The sequence below is a fragment of the Paralichthys olivaceus genome, chromosome 15, assembly GCF_024713975.1.
Source record: "Paralichthys olivaceus isolate ysfri-2021 chromosome 15, ASM2471397v2, whole genome shotgun sequence".
Taxonomy (NCBI): domain Eukaryota; kingdom Metazoa; phylum Chordata; class Actinopteri; order Pleuronectiformes; family Paralichthyidae; genus Paralichthys; species Paralichthys olivaceus.
This window is the reverse complement of record NC_091107.1, coordinates 5,077,781-5,092,441: the sequence shown is the minus strand read 5'-3', so window position 1 is coordinate 5,092,441 and position 14,661 is coordinate 5,077,781. Positions and strand designations below refer to the sequence as shown.

At 42.2% G+C, this 14,661-nt stretch overlaps 1 protein-coding gene across 1 annotated transcript in view; it reads right to left on the bottom strand.

Moving 5' to 3' along the window:
* Positions 1-13,200, bottom strand: part of dchs1b (dachsous cadherin-related 1b) — an 86,161-nt gene extending 72,961 nt beyond the window's left edge. Inside the window, exon 1 of the mRNA XM_069539958.1 lies at positions 12,519-13,200. The gene's annotated coding sequence lies outside the window, so the exon portion shown is untranslated. The remainder of the gene's footprint in view (positions 1-12,518) is intronic.
* Positions 13,201-14,661: the final 1,461 nt, after the last annotated feature.

The following is a 14,661-nucleotide window of genomic DNA, read 5'->3' as shown; positions in this document are numbered from 1 at the left end:
TATCCCTCCTATGGCCCCTCCTCCCACCTTCCCTCAGTCCATCCCCTTTAATGGATTTAGCAGATCTAGTTGGGCACGCCATAGCTACCCGGGGCCAAGCTAAACAGGACCTAAAGTCACAAAGTTCCTAGTAATAAATGGCCACTCCATAATGCCTGTATCTCAGCTATGTTTCTTGTGTTTTGATGGAACGGTGAAAGGTTGCATTCAACTGGTTCCTCAGTGGTTGAGAGGTCTGGCAGTGGAGATGGTTGGCAGCTCTGCAACAGCTTCTGTGTCACACAGAGAAAACACTGCAGGCAAATCCTGGGATTGACAGTGAAGTTACACTGAGGAGAGTAATAAGACTAAAGGGGAAGCTTGTCAAAATGAAGTATGCCTATACCTCAAAGATAGACACAATTGCAGGTACAACAATCTGATTTCTGGAGGAACTTCACCTTTTTTTGCAATCCAGGTCACGCATGTGCTCTAAAGATACTACGTTGATTTAGTTTTGGTGCCATTTCAGGGCATAAAAGATTATTTTGACTGCTCTCAGCAAGTGTTCAGTTACAGGGTGGCTGGAGCGACACCAAATCTTTAAATGACCGAGAATGAAAGGTTAGGTTAGGTTGTGGTGAAAAAAAAAAAAGGCTCAGCAGTCTGCAGTGGTAAAACAGCTTTGTGAGAAGAGGGGCGGGAGGGGTGAGAGTCTGGAGGGGCTGAGAGGATGGAGGAATGCTTTGCATCTCAGTTTTCATGTCGTTTGGGTTATGTGTGTTTAGGGGGCCGACAACTATGACCCCCGTCTCCCCTAGAATTGCCTTTCCCCAGATCCCTGGATATAGATGTCCCATTTCTAACCCCAGCTGTCACCAGCACAGTGTGTGTATATGTGTGTGTGTGTGTGCGTGCACTGTTGTATAGATCCGTATCCTCAGTTCCTCCTTAACTGTTTCACCTATTTAAGAGTCTACACTAAAGGTGGATATCAGTTTCAATTTATTTAAAATAACTGATTCAATTAAAGCAAAATCAAACACGATGAAGTGCTTCTGAAGCTGAAGTGAGGGAGGTCCGGACTCTGGCAAGACAATTTAATTCAACTTGAAAAAGCAAATGCAGCAGCAATATCTTTTTTCTGCGGTAAAATAAAATAACACTAAATAGTGGACTGACATCTTTTAGGGTGGTGGTCTCTTCTGGCTGTGCGCGTGTCAGTGTTTAGCGGTTACAAGTCATTGCTAACCTGCATCATGACAACTGTCAAGAAAAGAAAAGTAAACGCAGAATGTTGCGCTTTATTAATTTTTTTAAAAAGATAAGCCAGTCCGCCATGTTTGCAGGGATGCATTCACAGTGGTGGGCTGCAAGTATAAATGCGTTTGGATAAAGTTAACGCTCTTCAGCAGGGTCAGGACGCCCAACAAACAACTTCTACAAAAATCAAATTCTGACGCTGCAGAGCTACTAGCACAGGAGAAAGTAAAATTGTTAAAAATACAATTTTTCAATAATACTATTTTGTTTTTTGTGAATGGGATCACTGCTCCGCTTCGCTACAGGCCGACTGACCCACACCTGGAAAACCAGCAGCAGGCATCATCATCATCATCACTGCCATCTGACATCAGACACCTTGCCACAGAGAAGCAGGTCCAGTTGTTTGGTTAGTGTGATGTATGTGTTCAATAATTAAGTACAGCCCTCGAAGGGTGTCATAAAAATTGAAATGGCCCTTGATAGGAAAAAGGATCCCCCACCCCTGTTCTTAAGTATCACAGCACCAGCCGCCTCAGACAGCCAAACGACCACTGGTGTCTGGACTGTTACACACACACTGAAATATACATGCACATGCTGCACTGGGGCGCAATCAATATTTATACAACTACACATAGGAGAGATTTCACGACTGCATCACCCAGAGGAATCCTGAGGTCATAAAAGCTCTCACAACATGTGAAACCCAACCTATCTGGTTTGTGGGGACGGGCACTGTAGAGTAGGTAAGTCTGAATTAATCATGACGTAGCGAGGACCAGTTGCTTGGCTGCTCTTCACTGTAGCTCAAACAGTTGCTCTGACACATTGTGACAACCAACACAACCACAAATGCATAATGTAAAGGGACGGGTGAAAAAGAAGTCAGTAAAATTAATCTGAAGTTCAACTTTCCTCCAGCTGATTAGTCATCAAGCAACTGATTAGGGTTGTGTACAGAAATCTTATTCCTACACAGCCGGTACCTACGAATAATGATGCAGATTTCAGTGCGTGAGTTCTGTACTGTAGTTTTTCTCCTTACAGGGAACATAAACATCACCGCACGTGCCTGGTTAACATTACACTTAACTCTGGTGGCAACACAATCTCCACATGGCTCTGGCAGCACGTTACCTTCACCTACGCCTCAGACTTAAGTTGACACAACAACTTGCCTGAAGCTAAACGGTTGAAAATGTGTCTGTATTTCACACGTAAGGATTCCGACAACGGGCCACACACAGGATACATTGGTAAGCTGAGGGACGCCTCGTGTGAGTTTGGAGTATTTGTCTGTATTATGCACTGAAACTGTTATTTAATATTAAACTATTATAGTTGGGTTAGGTTTTACATATGATTTAATTTTGTTCTGTAAATTTAGTAAAGGTTTAAGGCAAGTTTAAGGTAAGTATTCTTTAAGCGGGTACCCATTACTATATAAATTTAAACTTCTAATTTTCCTTTGCAGTGAAAAAGGCTGTCGGTTTCTGCTTTCTTTAAACGAAAGTATAATTTATGGCACTGGTTAGGCACTGGAACCCTTTTAAAAGTATTGATTTAGTACCGGTATCGTTATACATGTTTTTTTCCAATCCGATCATTACTAGAATCTTTTATTGTCTTCCTCTGTTCTTTGTCTTGTATAATTCAGATTTAAACCATAATTATAAAGAGGAAAAAAGCTGTAACATTTTCCCCAGTTTACCTTAACAATGGGAAAGCTTTTGTTTCAAACTCTGTCCATGTAATGCTGCTCTGGAGATTTATTTTATGACCTAAATTTCCCACATAAGCAACCATGTCAGTGACATCAGTGAGGCTGCAGAGGATGAAGGGTGGGGAGCGGGGGACCACGTCATCAGTCAGTTCACAGTGAGAGCGAACCTCGGTGCCAGGAGCCGACTAAGATCAAAAGTCTGAGTCCACACTTAGTTTTCATGTTGAAGTATTTGCACCAGTCTGCTGAGAAGAATGGATAAGAAGAAAATAGAAGACCTAGGCCTCATTCTCCAATCAAGGTAATTAATGTTGATTACATGTGAACAATTTTTGTTCCTATCCAAAGGTATTTGGAAAGAGATTTTCTTGTGTTTTTTTTATGGTTTGGCTCCGCACTCTCATTTGGATGTGAAACGATGCGATGAGGTTAAAGCACTGACTTGTTGTTTAAGTTTTGTTTTATTCTCAGCCATAAAAGTTGTAAGTTACGTGTCCTCATTTTGAGGTCTGTCTGTGCTATTTCAGATATTTTCCAATAAAACACGTTTTGGTGTGTCACTTCCCATTCTTTGCACGCAAGGAAACCATGATCAGGTCCTGAGTGCTCGTTACAGTCATTTGTACGGTGGCCCTGAGAGCTCAACACACTGCAATTTAAGAACACACAATCAAATAGACAACACATGCAAATGGAGAAAATATCTTCATCAGTTTGAAAACATATGCACGCATATGTTTTCAGTTTGAAAACATATGCACGCCAACGCTACAATTACTCACAATACAACCAAAAACTCACAACTCCACCAAATACTCACACCTCAACCGGATACTCACAATACAACCAAATACCCACAAAACAATCAGATACACACAAAACAATCAAATACTCACAACACAACCAAATACCTACAATACAACCAAATACACACAACACATACAAAATACTAAACCAGTGTGTCCAGGAGACATCAAATGGTGAACACGGCTGGGACAATTCAAATTATCTGATAAAATAAAGTTAAATAACTGAGAAACAGACTGACGTCACGTTAGCTAGCTCCATAACATGCTAACTCTGTCTTTTTCCTGATTAACATATCAGTACTGTGGTGTTGTTGAACTGAAAAACTCAAAGTTAGCATATTAGCACAACGTTTTCACCTCAATCTTTTCTGTCATTTCCTCTTTGCAGCGCACTGAATCATGGGATATGTTGGGCCGGGAATGATCCACCCCTGTGGAGCCTCCGTTGCTCGGGGCCGCTGTGACACAACCACTCTACGAATTCAGCCGATGAAGGATGCTACCCCCAAACTGAGACACAGCTTTGAACCACGCTGACTCATGTAATCTGTAGTGTATGAGTATTAGGTCATGATTTCTTGAAGTTATCAGTCTCAGCACAACTACAGTATGAGACAGCCAAGCTTCACCATCATCTCCCCACCAACATTCATTGTGGAGTCCGTGGGGTCTGAGCTGAGAAACAAACAACCGCACAAGACAGTGAAACTCAGTTGCAGCAGCAGCATGACAATTCAAAGCTGGTGTGATGACTCAGATTTGTTTATTTACCCGCACAGTGGCTGTCAAGATGGAACACAGTCGCACACACCAGGTCCCGTGTGACACAACGTCCCAGATTTTACAGCCCCATAGGCCAGAAGGAGAACAAGAACAATACAATGAGCGGAGGAAGAAAGGGAAGCGAGAAACGTGGAATAAAAAGTGTGATTGTGGGGGAAAAAAAAAACTGACATAATGACAAGATACAGAAACGCAAAGTTAAACTTAGTCTGAGCGAGTGCTGAACTGCACATATAAATAATGTAAGTGAAAACAGGCAGGGAGATTCACTGTCTTCTGAACCTTCAAGGCCACACGACAGGAACCATTTCTGTGTTTGCAAATTAGTTTTTAACAGAGAAAGCAAGTAGGAAATAAAAGAAAATGATGCAGCGACGAGTGAGATGATACTTCAAAACAAAGCGATGGTGGCAAGAGTTGAAAGAAGAATTTAAAAAAAGATGTATGGAGATGTCCCTGAAGGTGAAGCAGCAGCTGCCATCCACCATCACTCAACGCCCCTCCCCATCAGAGCGTGTTTAATATCCCACAAGGGCACGTTGTCGAGCCGAGCTGTGTCCAGGCCTGTCCGTCAAACATTATTACCTCACTGGTGAAACGTAGATAAATGTCCTCAGCGACTCCGACAAACCATTTCCCCATTAATGAGTCGATTTTGGTCTAAGAACCTCCATTCAATCCTCTGCGGTGAAAAACCAGAACATTATCTGGAAGCAATTAAACACCAGAAAATCCCTGTCAGTGTTGAATGTGGAAGACTTTAAAATGAACAAACAAGCACTTCATGGATCCATTTTGACTCAATATTGTAATAAAATAAGCTGCACACATAACTGCTACGGTTCCCTGTTGGCAAGTATTTTTGGTATTATCACTATATTCCGATATTAATGTGATTCAAATCCAAGGCAAACAAACACTGACCCCTCACAGTTGATTATACTGCAATCATAATCAAATTATGAATTAAAATCTCCATCACATGAAATTCCCCAATGACTTGTTTGGTTTCCTGTTTTTGTAGCACTATACACTTGTAAGGATGTGTATTGACTTACATTAATTCCCTGGAGGGTTATTCTAACCCTGAATGCCTTTCTCCAACCTTTACCCCAACCTTAACCCTGTCAAAACTGCTAAAGCTAAAACTTTCAAAACGAACGTTAAACTTTAGTGAGGACTGGAATTTTGTTCAAAGTTCAAAGAAGGAAAATAAAAACTCAGCTAATAGCCAAAACAGGGTCAGGAGAAGAGAAACCAAAGATCCATCTTGTAACTTCAACACACACACAATCATATACACACTTCAATCTCTTTGCATTCCACCCATTGAAATCATCAGCAATGTGGCCCAACAGCAAACCACACACAAAGTCATACCGGGTCATGTTATTGTTTCGGAAAACACATGAATATCAATATAAGTAATTATATAGCTTATCTCCAGTTTGCAAGTGAACAACTATTATTTTAGGGTGAAAAGAGCCAAGTATCTTCCTTCCTTGATTTCTCCATTTTTGAGGCTTTTCAATTAAAATCTGTAATTACTCATCTCCAGCTCGAAATAGAGAAACAGCAACTTGGCTTATTAGTTATTAAATTCTCCATCAACTCCCGGGTTAGTGGCGCGCCAACAGCTGCTGCTCCAGGAGAATGCCTTTGTATCGTGTTACGCCATTATATTTCTTGTGGTAAGCCTGTGAATTAAGTCCGTCTGTCTTTGTTTTAATTTATTCCACAGGGTTAAACAGACGTCAATTCTCCTCAGTTATTGATGATTAAGTGATAAAAGGGCCCAGACGTGAGATGTGATGAGTTTGAGTCTCACTCCTGAGCTGATGAGTAGTGATTTGATTCAATGGGAAACATCAGATAATTACTTTTCTTGTTGTGCACAAAGGTCACATCTTTCAGTGTCTAAGTTATCTAGAGGACTTTCATCTCCTCTCATCTCACACCTTAACTTGCATAACACGTCGCTCTACCTGAGCCGCGATGCCCTACATGCAGCACTCGGCTCCGTGCGAGCGTTTGAAGTTGTACCAGAAGCTCAGATCATCTCGCCGACTTCATTAAAAACACATGTGACGCTACGCAGACAGGCTCTCTCTTCCTCTCTCTCCCTCTCCTCTGCCTGCTCGCCTTTCGCACTCAGACACCTCTCATCCATCAAGCGAAGCAGATGGGCAGCAGTTACCATGTTTCATTCATCTCTTGCTCAGAGACATTCCGCATATTTATCCCTTCCAACAACTATAATGAAATTACTTCATTCAGAGATGTGAGAGTATACGGCGCAAGGGTCTGCGCAACATCATCTGCTGAACGGGGAAGAATCGGAAAAAGGTCTGAAGAGGTGAAAGGCTCTGTTGGCCGGAGCAGTAATGCTTGGAACTCTACAATAGAAATGGTCTGCCAATCTTCAAATGCCTCACACCTCTAAACTCTGTACAACTTGGGCTGAAAGGCTCTACAAGTCAACATTTCATGATAAACAAATTGATTGATAGATTTTTTTTAAAAACTAAAAACAACAAACATGCTTTTCATTAAAAGATTTCTCAATAGCAAAAACTTTGAATTCGCCTGTAGCGTCCTGGGTCTAAAAGAATGGATGTTCTAGATTTTATGGTTTCTATTTATTTTCAATTTAGCCACCCATGGGACATCCGTTTTCAGAGGGTTGACAACTTTCTGCTTCAAATTTAGAAAATACAAAGCTGTACAATGTTACAGAATTATACGTGGGATACGTTTGGTCTGAGTTTGGAAAAAGATCCCAAGTGTTTATCACTGAATTTAGACATGTTATTGTCTAAATCATTAATCACTGTTGGAAATGGTCATAATTTGCAGGCGTGCTGACATGTCCCTATCAGCCACACAGGTAAACTCTAAGGCCACACATCTGCTTGCATGCAGAGAAACACACACGCTTCTTTCATCCATCTACTGCAATAACGAGAAAGCCAGAGTTCCAACGATCTTTGGCACCCGGGAGCCAGTGTCACAGCTCCAACCCACAGCGGGGGGAAGCACAGGATGGGGAAACTCGAGACAACACAAGGACTTTAGAGGACTTCCATCTGCAGCTTCCTCCAGGAGTATAACAACCCATATCCAGCCATTATTCTACCAGATCTCAATCTCGAGCCAGCGAAAAGCCTGGTTTCGCTATATTGGCCAAAATTTGTTGACAAATTTGAAGCTTACACACAAGCAACTGGAGTCATTTGAAACTTTTCAAGGTCAGTGTAGACTGCACCAATGCCGCACACTGTTAAGAATATCTTTTGGTCAGTGACTGTAGTATTCCGCTGACCCGATCATTAAATTAACAGCATCCTGACTGCCTGGATAAGGACCATGAATAACGAAAAAGCCAGTTACTTCAGAACTGGGCCTCAGAACAAACGAAAAGGGGAATTTCACCAATTCAAAGCTCCACGTTTAGTTTGGGTGAGTCAGTCAAACAGTAATATCTTCTCCAGAGGAGCAGTTAGAGGGCTGTTCACACTGGACGTGGGACGTTAGGGTCTGTATTCGCTCAAGGCAAAGAGTAAAGGAAACTGTCAGTAAAGAAGCTTCAGTTCGAGCTTGGGCTGGAAGATATGGTCAGAAATATTATCAAGATAAAAAATATTTCATACACGGATAGTAACTGCTCTTAGAACTGGAATTCCTTTTGTTATGGGTGGACCAACAATGAAAATAATTCAATTATAACCTGCTTTTATCTCTACACAATTTCAAACTGTGCCAATGCACCTGTGTGCTCAAAGCTCTGCTTCAGACGTCACCAAAACCAACCTGACATGGCTGCATTTTAACTCCAGTGTGATATTTGGTGGCGCTTTCATTTCACCATGTCGGCACACACACACACACAGTTCAAATTTTAGAACGGCATAATTAAATTTCATGATTGTAATCACAGTGAGATTGGTGATTGTAGCTGTCATGGCAACCAAGAGGCCCTCAGGCTCAAAGCTAATGAAATGTGAAGCAATCAGTGTAGGGGGATTCTTTATCAATGGGAATCTTATTTTCTGAGTCTACAACTGATGCTATTAATAAAACGCCTGGCCTTCCTGTGAACGAATGATGCAAATATAAGCTGCTTTCCAGGAAACCGAAGCTCGCTCCCTCATGCATCGCGGCACGGCAGCCACCGGTTATACTTTATACGCCGACTTCAAAACTAAAATCAATTTAAATCCCCTCAGTATTGAGTGTTAGGTGCTATGTCTAAGATGGTGGTCTGAGAGGTAAATAAAAACACCAGCACAAGATCCCAAGCATGATGGAGTGAGGATAAATATTTCCACTGGCTACTTGAGGAGCCTGGAAAGAGGAAAACTATTTTATTTAGTTGGACGCACCTGGAGTGAGAGTTGGGATTTTCGATTGGCCTGGGATACAGATCACGGTTCAGAATATAACTGACGGAGGTAAGGAAACATATGTAGGAGTGTATGTTGTGTGTATGCTTGTTCATGTGTGTGTGCGTGAGTGACAGAGGGAGAAAGCGGACGAGGGAGTGTCTGAGTCACTTTCCGATATTTGTGCTCAGATGCTGATTTCTCACGCACAAAAAACAAAAACCCAGGAAAAAACAGTTCTGGGATACAATCAGAGAAGGTTTTTAGTTTGAGCTGCGACAGTTGGGGGGGAAGATGCTTTCTGTTTTTTTCTCTGTTGGCAGCCCTCCATGATTTGGGTTGATGAACTGAAGCGGATACAACACAAACGCCTCATCTCTGTATTTTACTTTTGGAGCCTTTGTGTTGAACAATTCATCAATTCATCAAGTCATCCCATGTGACTGTGGGAGAGGAAGGTTAAGGGATAAAGTCATGTACTTAATATAACTTGACTGAAAAATACAAATTTGTCCTTTTATGTGGGTTTTGTCGGCCCCAGGATTGCAGTGTCAATGTGGGTGGCAAACGTGCAGTTTGATTGCACTGTATATCTGCAGAGTTTAAAGTAAACTCCCGAGATTGCCTGAGATTTGCAAAGGAATAAAGCATCAACATTCTCTATTGTAACTCGATATAAACAAGAACAAACTGAGAGGATGTGAATGATGGTGTTAAATTTCATCTGGACAAAATAAAAACACAAAGCTGATGGAAGGTTAATGCAGAGATTTGAGGTTATCTGCTTTTACACCTGACTGAGCTGAAGGAGACGCGGTATGATGCCGCGTTGCTGCCAACATTAATTGAACGTGAATCTCAATCGTGATTCTGGCGTCCAACGATTAAACAAACAGGATCGACTGTGATATTGAGATGTTTGGGCTTCACTTTTGGGAAGTTGTCAAGAGTAACAGCAGAGAGTGGAAAGGCATATTTGTTTTTAATTAACCTGAACTTGAGGTAAAAATTGATGTTTATTTTACTTCTAGACGATGCACTGACTTCAGGTTAGGTAGTAAACCTGATTTTAAGTATTATTTTGATGCAAATATTTGCTAGTTAGCAGTTACAGATTATATAAAGATGTGTCTCCACTACCTCCCACTATTCCCAAAATGAATCTGAAACATCCAAGACACAAATGCTGCCATCTTGCTTATATGAGCCAGAGTCTGCGCAGTAGCGGTTGGGTGATGGAGCCATGGTAGCAAGATCCCGTCGATAAGTGCACTCTGTTTTTATACCAACAAAAACAAATGAAAACTGACTGGACATATGCCAGTGTGATAAGAACTTCATAAAATCACAAAAAAAAAACATCTGTTAGAAAATTGTATCTGACGTGTACTTTGACCTTTTAGATTGGTCCATGTCCCATCCATTAACAGGGAAGAGGTGGGGTTTATGACTTTATACTGCAGCCAGCCATCAGGTGGCGATCAAGATGATTAGAAGTGAGTGTGTTTAAGCCCCCTGACCCTGGTAGAGTCAGTATCATCAACTGCACAGGACCACATGAAGCGCAAGGTTATCAGTGCAATGTTTACTTTGTGGATAAGCTCGACAAAGTGACTCGACACTGAGCAACATGGCCAGACCTCTTTGCCTTGACAATGTTGAAAACAAATCGCAATGGTAACATTTATCATCACGGCCGTTATTGACAAGCAAATGAAGATGAATAAGAGCCTCTTTCACTGGGAGGTCAGAGGTCAAGGGGGGTCACCTCAGCTGCCGCACTCCCACCCAAGAGCCACAGCAACATCAGACAAAGCTCAAGTCTCTGCTCAGTTTATCCAGGATTCCACTTTCATCCTCTAAAAATTACAATATGACTTAATGAATCAAACACAGACCTGAGTTAATATCTAAATATGGCAAATTGTCTTAATTACCAGTGCAGTTCTGCTCCTGTTAAGGACAATCTGTTCCTATGAGCAGCTGATGTAAGTAATCATGACTTGTTTGTACAAATATAAACTCTACTCGGTTGCAGGCGCTCCAATAGATATCCATATGGTTCCTGTTAGACAATGTCTTGCTGCACGCTTCGTCACTCTGCAAGAAACCAAACTCTAACTTGTTGTAATCAGACCAAACGCTGAGGCCGAGGCCGACGTATTCTGCCGAACATGAAGCACACAGGACCATGTAAGTGGATAGTTCAATAATAATGCAAATATCTGTATCCCTCCTTACAGCATAGAGCCAGGAGCCGAGGACGCCAGTGGACACCAGATATGACGAGAATAACTATTGTGGTGAGGTGCTTAAATATGCCCCTGGGCTCCCATTTTTAGATGTTGGCCATGTCAACACATACAGAGCGATCTGGCTGCTATAAATACACATCTTGTTAGGAAAAAATGTCATAGTTCTGTCAGAATCAATTTTCTTGACAATAAAAATCCCCTAAAACCCTTATTATTTAGGTATGTTTAAGGTGGCTTACTGCAGAGTCTGATCATGCCGGAGATCAGAGGCTCCCAAACTTTTCAGCCAATGCATGAAATAATTATCCTAACAGATATTTATTTGAGCCAAAATTGCACCTATGTGCTCGTTTCCTGTGGTGCTGTAAATTAACCTGCAGCGACTGAGGTTGGAATCACCTCAGGGGTCACGTAGAGACAAGAAAAATCATAAAGTTGATGATTTATTTGGTTTTATTTTAAATTTAACAGAGCACGAAGGTTCCCAGTCAAGTCCTGGTTTGGCCGAGATGTTTCTGTGTGGAGTTTGCATCTGTTCCACGTGTCTGTGTTGGTTTCCTCCCAACATGCAGATTGGGGTTAGGTTAATGGAAGACTATAAATTGACCTTAAGTCAGGAAATCATCTTGCAACCTCCTCCCCATGTTTGTGAACCACTGTTTTTGCAGTGTAGATAAAGTGCCTTGCTCAAAGGCTGCCAATGGTACTCCATATTCTCACTCTCTCTGATGCCACTCATCCTAAAGCCCTGTGCAGGAAAAAGCTAAAAAAAAAAAGTGCTGGCCCCTTTCCGTGCACTTCATGGTGTTTCCCATTAAGTGGTTCTGTCCTGCATCCAAAACAAAGTGTATTTGCTGTAAGTTGCCAACCCTGGGGAAGAAATCACTGACTCGCTGTTATTAAATAGTTCCATATTAAGCCTCTGCGCTGGCCCATCAGACATTAAACATCTCTTTCATGTCTGCCATATGATTTAAATGGGAAGCCATTGGTGTGTGGGGTTTTTTTGTCTCTTTTTCCAGCCTGGCTGTTTAGCTGGCTGGGCTGTGTGAATGGCAATCAATAATCAATACGAGGCTATATGCTGCATCACCATGATTTATTGATCTTATAACGCTATTGTAGCCCCTCTGGTAGCCTATATGGTCACAGTAGCTGCCTGACCAGCAACCGGCTCATGCATGCAAGGTGCAGCTGCAGGGTGCACCCCCTTCTATGCGTAAAAGAACCAGACGCTTCCACCCCATTTTCTGCACGTTTGTCCCTCAGTGATGTGATGCACCAGAGGACGGAGGATGAGAATAAAGGAGATGCCACTTACATTCATCTGAGCCGGTCCTCTGCTCTCTGGATGTGCGCTCCCGATATCCCCCTCCGAAAACCTGATTAGTATGCAAACGGTTTTTCCAATTCAACGACAGACAATCCAAGCAGGTCACAAATCCTGAATTGGAGCCCTGCTGGTCAACTGGTTTTCCTTTTCCTTTCTTTTTCTTTCTTTCTTTCTTTGTTTTTTTTTACATAATATCCACACTCACACAAAAGAATGACAGCTGTAGCAATTCCACAGATGTTCTAATCCAGCAGACCGGTGGGTCGGATTATCCCACTCCTCCTTTTCGCGTCTTGGTCAGGTGAGCGCGTCTGGATGAGCGTGGTGCTGCCTGCAGCGGAGAGGAGCCGTCTGCAGCCCCGCAGAGATCCGCCTCAGTCTCTCGCTGATCGTAAACTCTTCTCCTTCCTTCCCTCAGCATCCAGTCACTCAGACCCGGTGTGTGTGTATGTCTGTGTGTGTGTGAGCCGCTTCATGGCACCGTGCGCCTCACCGACTGAAAGCCGACTCCTCCGGCACAAGGCCCAGCCCCCCTGCTCTGCTCCATACCCTCCTCTTCTTCCTCTTCCTCCTCCCCTCCACAGATTTGGTAATTTATTCGGGTAGCTCTCTACACAAAAGGGGGGGGACAGAGGAGAGAGGCAGACTGGGGAATACGGTAGGCAGAGCAGAGAGAGAGGGAGCAGGGAGAGAGGAGGCTGGAGAGCAGCCTCTGGTGCCCCCCAGCTCCGCTCAGTGGAAGTAGTGCTGGAGACAAAGGAGCGATCAAAGGAGCTCAGCTCAGCGTGGCACATTATATATGGATGTGACTCATTAGCAAAATAATTTCTCTCCTCCTCCTTCTTAATATTATGCTGTGATTAAGAAGGACACCACACAAAACCACAGAGCTTCCTATGGGGATTCAGTATTTTATCTATTTTCTGAAAAGATAAGAAATAAGATGATCACATCATTTGGAGGTAAGGCTTAGATTTCAAGTTTCAGTATGTGGTCCTAAAACCCACGCACGAAAAGATTTTAAATATCTGGATGTAAAAGCTTGAGACTATAGTAAGCAGCCGAGGCAGCTGAGGTGAGGTTAAGGCACACGGAGACAAAAATCACACACACCCTTTGGGCTGCTAGCATCAGCAAGATGGGAGTCATGCATCACCCCAGATTTTAGGTCAAGTATCCACCTGCAAAGGAAGAGATATGGAGGAGGAAGAGGAGGAGATGGATGAGGGGTGGAGGTGAACGAGGACAGAAATCCATCTTTTTAGGTTTGGGAGACAACACTGTTTACGTTGCAGTCAGTCATTGGTGGGAAATGGTACGTTTACACTTTCACCTCTAATCATAGGATACATTAACACAACAGACTTGTTTAAATGTTGTTAAAAAAAATTTGTAAAAAAAATCTACACATAGACCAGGTAATATATGTGAAAAAAGGCGTTGATTACTAAGAGGTCGACACCCAACACCCAAATTGATGCTTGGTATTTTACAGTTTAAAGGTAAACTTTATTTTTAATAACTTATAAAATATCAAATGTAAACATTAACATAGATCTATTCTGTAAGATAAAAGTCAGTGCATATCTGTCCATCCATTATCTATATCAATTATCCTTTGAGGGTCATGGGGGGAGCTGCAGCCACTCCTTGCTGACATTTCGAAAGGGGGCAGGGTCCATCCTGGACGGATCTCCAGTGTGATCACCGCGTATCGGCCAACATCAACGGCGATATCGGCCGATAATACCATCACACTGGGTCTATAGTTCAAATCCTTTTCATTACTGCAAACGTGATTTCTCGTGAATCATAAAACTTTGCTTGTCAATAACAGTAACAGTTGTAGATGAGAATAGTATTTGTAAATAGAATTTGTTTATGCAGTGTATTAATTTACTGCCATTATAAAGACGTCCCTTCAGCTTTTTAAGAGCCACAAGTACAACTCAGTCATTGGTTTTGTTTTCATTTTCTATGAAGTATTTTCATCCAACGAGCCAAAAACAGCAACATATTTATTACATTACTGGTCTTTATTGTTGTCATAGCAAGTCTAACTTATTTTAGCTTGACTGTTTGCATATAAAAAATCTGTCTCTTATTCCCACCCTCTGCTTCTCACCTCCTG